The following is an 11281-nucleotide window of genomic DNA, read 5'->3' as shown; positions in this document are numbered from 1 at the left end:
ATCCTTTGAGTCCAAGTCTTTATCTAACACCACTTCAATGTAATGTATATGTCATTCACCCAAGCATCTATGGTCAAAGAGTTCATGGCTCTTTACAAAGGAAACATAACTTCTTTGTCCTAAGCTCATTTGTTCAAACTCCAATTTTACTTGGTTCTGGAGGTAGTGCATTAGGTTGAGAAGATTTCTGATGTATACCAGCAGTGCATTCTTGGCATAAATTTTCTTTTTAGTTTTGATATCAATTTTTGGGCCATGTCCAGAAGACAATTATATGCAGTAGTTGTATGTATTCAACAATCCCAAGTTAGTATGTATGCTAAGCAAGATTCATATCAATTCCATTAGTTTCAAGTATTCAAAGGAAAATGTTTATCTATATTCCCTAAAAAAGTTAAAGCATGAGAGAATATCTATGAACTATGTTCCATCTATATTAACCATGTTTATTTGATCCAATGAAATGTGGGAAAATGTAAATTAACCAAAATCTATGTAGTTGACTTCTGAAAAATCATACCAAATCAAAAAATCAAATTGGTATGATGTACTCTACAACTTGCCAAACTTCACTTATTCAAAACGATATCTGTAATATCTTAAATGATATGCTGATAAAATTAAAAATCACACCTACGATCTAGTTTTCGTGAACACCACCATCTTGCCTGTTTGCAAATGCTACCAATGGGGCCATTGAATTCCCTTCATCATCAAAGACAATACACTGGCCAACTAGTTTATTGACATTGATCTTGAGTTTCTTTTACTTTGAGACCCTTGTTGCCAGATTGTAAAATATTTAAGCACATTTGTAAGTGTCAAAGTACAAGCAAAAATTGTAATTACAATTCCCTGACCTAACCTATATCCATTTTGCATACCTCATAGCCTTGGTGTCTCCATCTTCAACTAGTCCATTTTGGGTCAAGAATAGATTATCCCCTTTATCCTCATTTTTGGACATCAATTCATCATACTCCACAGATGTAGTATCAACATCCTTATCCCTAACCAACTTGGAATGACTTTTTTAAATTTTTGGGTTCCCACTTGCTACCTTTAGTAAGACCTCTTCATCGCCATCATCTGCACTGCCATAATCATTGCCAATTCCCTCTCCCTCTTCAATCTCTTTTTCAAGTTCGCCCCAATATTTTTTGGTTTCTTTCCACCTCTTTTTAAGAAACAGATTCGAGGAGTAGTTGGGAGACCCAAAGAGACAAATAAGTCCTCTATGGGTAATTTAGAGACATAAAAAATTTCCTTATCAGAATGCAAATGAATGGAACATAAATATGTCAAAAATATCCACTGTGCCATGTATTTCAAGATCTTGATCTTTTGATAAACTTCCTGCTAGTGGACCTAATATAGACTGCAACTTGCTTTCATTTGCTTGCATGGTCACCCAAAATAGATAAACAACACATTTTCTTCAATATGATGTATAACATTGAAAATATTATGTAGACATTTGAAACATGAAGTCTGACGATGAATTCTATGGGAAACTACTTTTAGCTTTCCACCATAAACAATGTACCTTAATCACTTTAATTAGTATTTTAGCTACTTGGAGCTAGTTCAGCATTTTCAATTCTGAACGCATCATGAATGCAACATAATGACCTCTAGCTATGAAATGAGCTATATGACCAACACAATGAATATAAGATGGTACATCTTCTAGGCAATCCACCTTAAATTTACAAATAAAAAAAGAAATTAGTGCCATAGAATGCAGCATACAGTAGGATTATAATATCATTTGAGCATTTCACTTCAGCATAGATAAATGGCAGAAAGGCATTTACACCTCTACCTTAAACTTACTTGAACAACCCAATCAATAGATGGAAAGTCCAAGCCTCTTGAAGCAATATTATTTGCAAAAAGAATAGAATGTTGTTCCTCTGTATACTTGTAGAGTACTAGTAATCTTTGAGTCTATTTCATGCGCCCATGAAGGCATTTTATTAGAACACCAAGACGTAACTTCTTAAAAGCTTCGTGAAAAAACTTAACCTATACCAAATATCAAATTATTCGAATGAAATCACATCATTTACTGTTACCTATATTAAGCTCTCATACTCTATCCCAAACAAATATTTAGGTAACCAAATATCATAGAAGCAGTGCAAGAAAGAGTTATCGAATCCAACCTACTTGAAACTTGAAAGGAATACCAGTATCTTTGAATTGAGATGGCTCTTAATGAAACTCCATAGCATATCAAATTTTTTTGAGAGAGGAACAATAATTGCAGTTTGTTGTAGGTGTTTTGGAGTAGCTACTATAGACTCAATGTAGACAACTATATACTCGGGATCTTTTAAACTAAGCCTTGCTAGATCCTGCACTAGTTGTGTCTGAGTTGCAGAGAATAGAAAATTTTAGCATTTTCTTGGTAGTTGTGATAGGATTGCATTCAATGAATTTGAGAATCCCAAATCTAAAATGCGATCTGCCTCACCAAACACCAACACCTATTGTTAACCACAAATAGTATAGTGTATATCAAAATAGACTCATTGTAAAGATAAAGAGATGTTAGTTAAAAGTTTTAAATTGCAACATTTTCTTGTATGCAACTTTAATTAGAAAGCAGGTTGTGTAACTCCTAAATTCAACAAATTATCATGCAACTTGGTCATTACACGCATACAGTGAGCCTTCACATGTTTGCTGCACAAGTACAACCCTGCCTAGAATTACATATACAATATTTTTAATTATTTAAATTTCATCCCCATCACAGTAATATAATAACTTTCCAATCAAATATTTTTGTTTATCCACTAGTACATTTGGGTTCAATTTTTGACCTTTATTGGTCAAATTTTTGACCCAATTTTTGACCAAATTTGACCAACCCATTGGTTGATATTTTTTTGGTCAAAATTTTGACCAACTCACTAGTTGGTCAAAATTTTGACCAATCTATTGGTTGAAAACCCAACAAGCCATTGTCTAAGGTCATGTAGGAATTGGTCAAAATTTTGACCAATGAAGGTTGAAATTTTGACCAGCAAAGGTAGGAAAAAATTTGCATGTTGGTGGAAATTTTGACCAACAAAGGTAGAAAAATTTTTAGGTGTTGGTGGAAATTTTGACCAATGAAGGTGGAAATTTTGACCAACAAAGGTGGAAAATATTTGAGGCATTGGTGGAAATTTTGACCAATAAAGGTAGAAAAAAAATTTAAGCGTTGGTGGAAATTTTGACCAATGAAGGTGGAAATTTTGACCAACAAAGGTAGAAAAAAATTTAAGTGTTGGTGGAAATTTCCACCAAAAAAGGTCAAAAAAACCCAAGCATTGGTGGAAATTTCGACCAATGAAGGTGGAAATTTCCACCAAGAAGGTGTAAATTTTTTTCAGGCATTCTATAAAATAGTTCACATGTCTTGCCTATGATACGACATTTTGCATGCATCCTACACTCTCTCATCCAGTTGATGATGGATTACGCAAACTGATATGAAACCATGATTCTAAAAAAAACACAAAATCAAATCCAAAATGAACTTGCACGACAAATGGATTATGGCAATCTGATATTGTTAATTTTACATGCATGCCTACCAAGACAAATATATGTTTAAGTTGTGATTGTCCTCATAGACATGTGTGCAATTTTACCAATATCATATTTCCACAATCCATTTGTAGTGCAAGTTCATTTTAGATTTGATTGTGTGTTTTTTAGCATCATGGTTTCAGATCACTCTTCATAATCCATCATTAGCCGAATGAGAGAGAGTAGGATGCATGTAAAATGTCATATCATAGGCAAGACATGTGAACTGTTTTATAGAATGCTACAAAAACATCAACAATAACTAATATGAAGAATATATAATTAGTTATACAATTGAGAAAAATCATGTACTAGTGAGTTGGTCAAAATTTCAAATAAAACAATTTTCACCAATGGGTTGGTCGAATTTGGTCAAAATTTGGATCGAAAATTCGACCAATAAAGGTCAAAAATTGAACCCAAATGTACTAGTGCAAGTATGCTTGCCAAGTTGACTCTTTGAGTTCAGTCATCAAGTTCACCCCACCAAAGTGCCTCATCAAGGTTAGTCTTGAGGTTTGCTCATTGAACTTCCTCACCAAGTTAGCTCGCCATGTTGCGTCGCTAAGTGGCCTCGCTAAGTCGGCTCGCCAACTTGCCCCACCAAGTTGCCACTTTAAGCCCACTCACCATGTTTAATTTTGGAAATAATGTCTAGTTACCAAAAATTGACATATTATATCAACGATTAAATGGAAAATAGAGTAAGAAGGTATAGAAAATAACTTTTGTCCTCCTACTGCTTTGATACTATGTAGACCAAAAAATTTAGTGATCAATGTGCTTTCATAAGTTTGAACATGATTATAGTAATTTGGCAGCATACAAAGAAGTACCTATAAAATGGTCACACTGGTAAACAATGAAGAAAAGAAAAACAATAGGATGCTGAAACCCTATGGAACATTAAGGCAAATTGAGGAATCCAACAATATAAAATTTGTGTACCTTCCAACTAGCATTAGTTGGCTACCACACCTAAATGTACAGCTTAAAAGACTCGTTTAGTTACAACTAACATCTTAAGATACAAAGATGCATCAATTTCTAAGGATGCTAACAAAAATTGCCAAATAAACTAAGAACAATAACTCCCACTTTCTTTGACTAATTGCAAAGATTGCATAGATGAGACTAAATTAGTATGTATGGTGTTTAAAATGTAAATCTCTTGTACACCCAAAACCAAGTGTGGCAAATTAAAAATTTTGTGAATCCAATATGTCTAGGGACAAACACACAAACTCAATAGTATATTTCAATACAGTCTTCTTCAATAACAAGAAATTGACTAAAAATAAATACACATTTTAAAATCATATTGTTTTCATCATTCAAATATTACACATACACATTTTTCATTCTCTTGTTAGTCTGACTCTGAAGTTATTGTTAGCAAAATCAATAAACATTACAAGGCATATCCATATAAATGTAAAATATTGAGCAAGTCATTAGTCATATGCGTGAATATGAAAATAAATATGCGAACCTAATTCCCAATTGCAGATTGAGCATTAAGTCATAATTTTTGTGCCCTTTATAGATAATTTCATCTAGTCTCTTACTTTCATTTGGCTGCCATTTATGCCCTCTTTTCACAACCTTGGAAGGCACATTTATTCTGGATACCTCATTAATCAAAACTCCTTGAACATATTCTCTCTTGACAGCAGATTGCAGAGGAAAAGTTTTGGGATTGCAAGTTCTGACACCCTCGTCATTATCATCAAATTCCTCACTACTTGAGCTTCTTATCCCATCAAAGGAAAATGTTCTTACTATTCTGGATTCAAGGGTTTTTGAGGATGTTTTTTTAGAGCTAGGGGCATAAGAAGTATTCAAATAAACCTCAAAATTAGACATAGAAGAGCTTCTCTCCTTCCAAAAAGATTACTCATCAATGGAGAGATTGTCATGCTGATCCACTTTGGAAGGCGAGGATTCCAAAAGGTGGCATAGCCTAGTCTGATTGCCACATGTAGGATAAAATGTACCTTTCCCATCTTTGAGCCCCTTACTCCAGGTCCCAATATAACAACTCCCATTTGCCCATCTGTAGACTCCATGGCCATGCTTCAACCCATCAAGCCATTTCCCATCATATTTATCCCCATTGGTCTGACTCATAATCCCCATTTGATGATGGGTTTCCACCATATCTTCTAACTTATCATAAAAGGCAACAAGGTTAAGCCTGCTAAGCTTGGCATGATAATCTAGCTTCTCTTTTTGTTCCTTGAAAATCAATTCTTTGAAGGCATCATAGTATACAATCTTCATCCTCACACATCTGTTTCTATAATCTCTTAGTTTTGCCATGTGTCCCACTTCCTCCAATTTCACCATTTCTACCTTTAGCTTATTGATGTTCTCCATGAGCTTTTCCTCCATCTCCCCTGCCGCTCTCAAGCAAAGACTAGCCTAGTAAGAAATACAAAGAACAATTCTCAGTACATATTAATTTAACAAACAAATTGTGCATCACAAAGCTTTTCATAGTTAAACTCAGTTTCATATGTACCAATTTACTATGGACTGATGTTTTCTACTTATGTATAAATATATTCCAACTATAAGACAATTATTAGGATTCAATTATATAATTTTTGAATCCAATCTATTGATTCATTTACATGAATAAATGATCGGGTGTATATAAAAATCTATGACTTTTTAGTTGAATTTATGAACTCATTTCTCATGAGTAGCTGTATACAAGAATCTCTCTCATGAGAATGATGGTAGTAGATGGATGCAATAAAAAGAAAAATAAAGAGGAAGGCAATAAATGGACAAGTTATTATGGATCAGTTAAGTGGGTTCTTATCACTAATCACTTATGAAAAATAGACCAAAAAATTTAATTGAAAAAATATATTCCAACTATAAGACAATTATTAGGATTCAATTATATAATTTTTGAATCCAATCTATTGATTCATTTACATGAATAAATGATCGGCTGTATATAAAAATCTATGACTTTTTAGTTGAATTTATGAACTCATTTCTGATGAATAGCTATATACAAGAATCTCTCTCATGAGAATGATGGTAGTAGATGGATGCAATAAAAAGAGAAATAAAGAGGAAGGCAATAAGTGGATGAGTTATTATGGATTAGTTAAGTGGGTTCTTATCACTGATTACTTTTGAAAAATAGACCAACAAATTTAACTGAAAAACTACACAATTAAATTCTAGTTCTAGAAGTATCATAATTTAACTTGCTATGAAAAAATATCAAAACTTTAGATACTAAATAGATAAAAGTAGTTTTCATTCTAGAAATTATAAAAAATAAATTAAAATATAGATCAAAGTCTAATTGCTAAATCCACCATTCACTCTTGTAGGTTACATCATGGATCCAATGATAGGCTTCCAAACCTAATTGCTAAGTAATCTATAGTTCTCTTCAGCTGGCTGAATTAATAATTTAACACTAAATTCTATTCTTCTAGACCCAATTCTTGTCTTCTATCGAATCAAGCAAGTGAAAACTAAATTCTATTTAGGAAATTGCATTATGAGTACAATGAAGGATAAAAAAGTTCTTAAACAACCAAGCAAGATGACAAATTAGAGGGCATTTTGAAATTGGCCTCCATCTTTGCTTTTTTGGCTTGCAAATAATTAAAAAGTAAGATGAATAATGTCAAGAAGCTTAATTGAATTCCAAGCCCAAGAGCATCTAGTTGGACTTCCATGGTAGAAGAAGGTGCACCTTGTGATAAGGGAAGCATAGAAAGCCCTTCCAAGTTAACACTACTTGTGTCAGCATGGAAGACTACATCATACCCAGTATGATTTGAAATATTAGCTTGATCTTGGGTAGTAAACAAGGAATTCAATAAGAATGGTTGCAAACAAAAAATTCAAGAAATGAATTTCATTGATATGTGTAACATTTTAACTGATGATAAAAAACTCTATAAAATTACCAGGAGTAAAGGAACTTCCTCGATAGGAAGCTCTGCTCCAAGATCCCCTTGAGCTACCATAGCCTAAAGAAGAGGAAGGAAGAGACAACTGTTAGAATCCTAAACAACATACAAATACCATAAAAAAATCAATACATGCATAACTTGAATGAGTGTCGCTAAAAATGAAGGTGGCTATGACCATTCGCATGCAAGCAGTGTGTAAATGCTTGTCATAAATAAACTAAATGAAAGAAAACATTCAAAAATGTCTAAGGGACCACTAGCATATAAATATCAAAAAACCTCCAATGAAGTACTTTCATAAAACTATAAGCTTATACAACCATATATTGTAGGTAGTAGCAGATAGAAGAAAAGGGAATAGAAACACAAGAGCAAGGATCCAATAATTCTTTTATTTTGGAGAATCAAATGGAGCACTAGCATTCAAGATGGATGCTTCTATAGGACAGAGACTAGGACAAAGACACACAACTTATATTCACCACTACAGGTCACTTGCACAATATTTGGGTGCTCCAACCTTGTATGGCCATCAAAAATGGACACTTGCATTAAATAATGGTGCCCTTACCTCTACAAATCACAAAACTAGACACATGTACTAAACAATGGAGATCCTACAAATCGAGAACACAAACTATTTTGTAGAAATACTACTCCACGACAATTCTACACTTTGACACTGGTGTCTGGAAAAATAGTGGAGCCCTGAATACTAAGAGATGCATGATCATTCACAGTTTAATCAGATTGACATATAAACTGCTATATGGACTCTAGACATCTAGAAAGCTAAATATTTACCTGAATAGGGACAAAAGGAAAGGGTGTTGTTATTTGGGATACTGTCTTGGTTAGTCCTCTAAGTGGTATCTTTCAACCTCAACTGAGCCGATTGAATATTTAGGTGTGTGAGATATGCTAGAGACTAGCCAAATACTGTTAAGTGGTGTTTATGAGAGACAACATAAAAAATCTTAGATACCAAGTTCAAAAGAAGGTAAAAATTAACAAAACAATAAGATCATTGTTTCTTAGTTGTTGAAATCTAACTTGTAAGACAATGTTTCTTAGCTTTTAAAGCCCAGCTTGTATTCTATGTATTCAAAATCTGGCATCTCATACCCAAACAAAAGGTGAAAAGATGGAATTAGAGCTAGAATGAACCTAAAGGTAACCCTAAATTCTTCTCAAAGAAGCACTGACAAAAATTATGGAAAATAGAAGATCTTTTCCCATGCATGGTATGACAGCTACACAAAAATAGCCATAGCCCTTGAATGCCACAAAATCTCTGTTAGGAATTGGAAAAGTGCATTTCCTCTCACAGAAAAATGTTTCTTGACACTTCACAACTTCTAAGACCTTTGTTGTGAAGCTAAAAGATGGAGAGGACAAAGGTAACAAAGGCATAATTTATGAGATTGAACTAATGTCAAATTTATGAATTACGACAGTAGAATCTGAAGAGAATGCCATGTTTAAATACATACACTAAAATTAAATAAGCATAAGATACCAACAAGTCTTGCATGGGAATGTACCTAGTACAATCAATTATGAGAAGTTGTGATGACATAAAAATGCCCATTAGAAGAAAATAGTCTCAGAATAAGGAAGATGTCAAGATTTTCACAGTTGAGAGTTATGCCATTTTAACCAACTTATGTCGCATTTAGAAAAATCTCCAAAGGCTATATGGCCTCATAGATTTTACTCACACAGGAAAAAAATCACATTAATTTATTTCATATGAAAATTATAGCATAAAGAATATATCTATCCCTCCCTTCAAAGTGTCAATTTAGATATTACTGTCCACATTTAAGTTTTGCTCTCTCCTTTCTTGACAGAACCATCTTAAGCTCTATGAGGAAACTACAATCTGAAAACTCAATAGCTAGGAATCAGTCAGGTAGCTAAATGATGGTCTCATTCTAGTTAACTTCATTGAATGATAGACAATCAAAAAAATTGATTTAAAAACATCTTTACTGAAGCTCATAGTCCTTGCCAACAATTTAAAGAAGATTATAACATATTCACAAGTAAAGCTTTTATATTTGTATTTTACATCAAAGTCGTACAAAAACCATCAAAAACCAACAATGGAAAAGCACCAACATCCAAAAAAATACATGCATGACTAAATAGTAAACAAAGTGTCATGCCCAAACTACGAGGCAAAAAAACACAAACTATTATTATTTTTTTAAGATAATTTTAATAACTATTATAATACTCGCGTTTGATAAGTTTTGCAATCACAATTTAAGTATAGGTTCTCTACGTTACGTCTTAAGATTATAAACATGAGGACGATAACATCATTAAGATTTTGAAACTTTTGTTATTAGATTTATATCGATAAAATTATGATATTACATTAACTTATAATGATATGCAAAAAAAATTACTTAAATAACAATGTACATGAATTTGGATTTAAAATTACTTGCAATATCAAATCAATCAAACCTACATTAAAACTTATTTAAATAGCCAATTAATCGATAAATTTAATCTACTTAATGGTAAAAAAAAATGATTAGATTACATTTAAATTAAAACTAACTAAATTAGTATTTACAAAATTAAACAAAACTATGTAACTAAAAATTATTAACAAATAACAAAAGAAGTCATTAACAAAACATAAAATAACCTTAAAACTTTTTTTAAATTAAACTAATTATACTTTAACAAATTAAAGTTTTTAAACTAACTATTTAAATTAAAATAACAATATATATAAAAAAACTAAACTAAACTAACATGCTAAAATTAAATAACTTAAAATTAAAGATAAACTATATTAATTAAAATTAACTCTAAACTAAACTAAGCCATATTTTAAATTACTAACTACATTGAATCTAAAATTACATTTAATTTAATACTACTGACATCAAACTAAACTAATATAATATCCTAACACAACTAAAAAACTACTAACTAAACCTACCTACTAACACACACCTAAACTAACCCCTAGAAAACACATACACCAACTACTCCTCACATCCTACCCTACTCCCATGTCAAATTGACCCCCCCTCACCAAAGTCTAACATTACTTACTACCCACGACTGACATCACACACTCCCCAAAATGGAACGCTTACCTAAGGCCAAGGGAGAATAACATAGAAAAGATAAACACCATTTACTTTAAACCTTCCTACTAATAAATCTGACGCCAACCTATCACCCTAAACACTCTTACCACAAGTACGTCAGCGCTTTAGAGTGCTTCCAAAGTACAGTGACCCTGCATCAGTGATAGTCCCCTCCCCACACTCACATGACTTGGGTGAAAACCCAGATGGCCGCCCAAGGAGAAAAGCAAACTTGCTTAAAAAACTTAACAAATTTAAAACACTAAACTCTAAGGCCAAAGTCAACGTGAGTTATGAAAGGGCAGGTGTGAATGACATCATCCTCATGATGAAAAAAGACTTTGATAATTTAAACCCCCCCCCCTTTCTACCAAATCTCAAACTGTCGCCCAAGGGGGATGTTAGACATTGATGACATAAAGTTTCTTAGGTAAGTTAGGATATTTGTTATATTGGAATTTTCTTCTTTTTAAAAAAAAAAAAAATTTCTTTGTTTATTCCATTATTATATTTAATTTAAAACAAACAATATACAAAAAGCAATAAGATAATAATAGAATCTAATAGATTCTCTGTCTCAAGGGGGAGCATTTAAATTGCTCCCCATACAAAATCCAGAGAGTT

The 11281-nt window shown here is 32.6% G+C and overlaps 1 pseudogene; it reads right to left on the bottom strand.

Moving 5' to 3' along the window:
• Positions 1 to 640: 640 nt before the first annotated feature.
• LOC149537687 (DEAD-box ATP-dependent RNA helicase 32-like) overlaps positions 641 to 11281 on the bottom strand; it is a 64471-nt pseudogene continuing 53830 nt past the window's right edge.

The sequence above is a fragment of the Cupressus sempervirens genome, chromosome 9, assembly GCF_028749045.1.
Source record: "Cupressus sempervirens isolate cs-2001-9-10 chromosome 9, ASM2874904v1, whole genome shotgun sequence".
Classification (NCBI taxonomy): domain Eukaryota; kingdom Viridiplantae; phylum Streptophyta; class Pinopsida; order Cupressales; family Cupressaceae; genus Cupressus; species Cupressus sempervirens.
The sequence above is the reverse complement of the archived record's forward strand: the minus strand, read 5'-3'. Positions and strand labels throughout refer to the sequence as shown.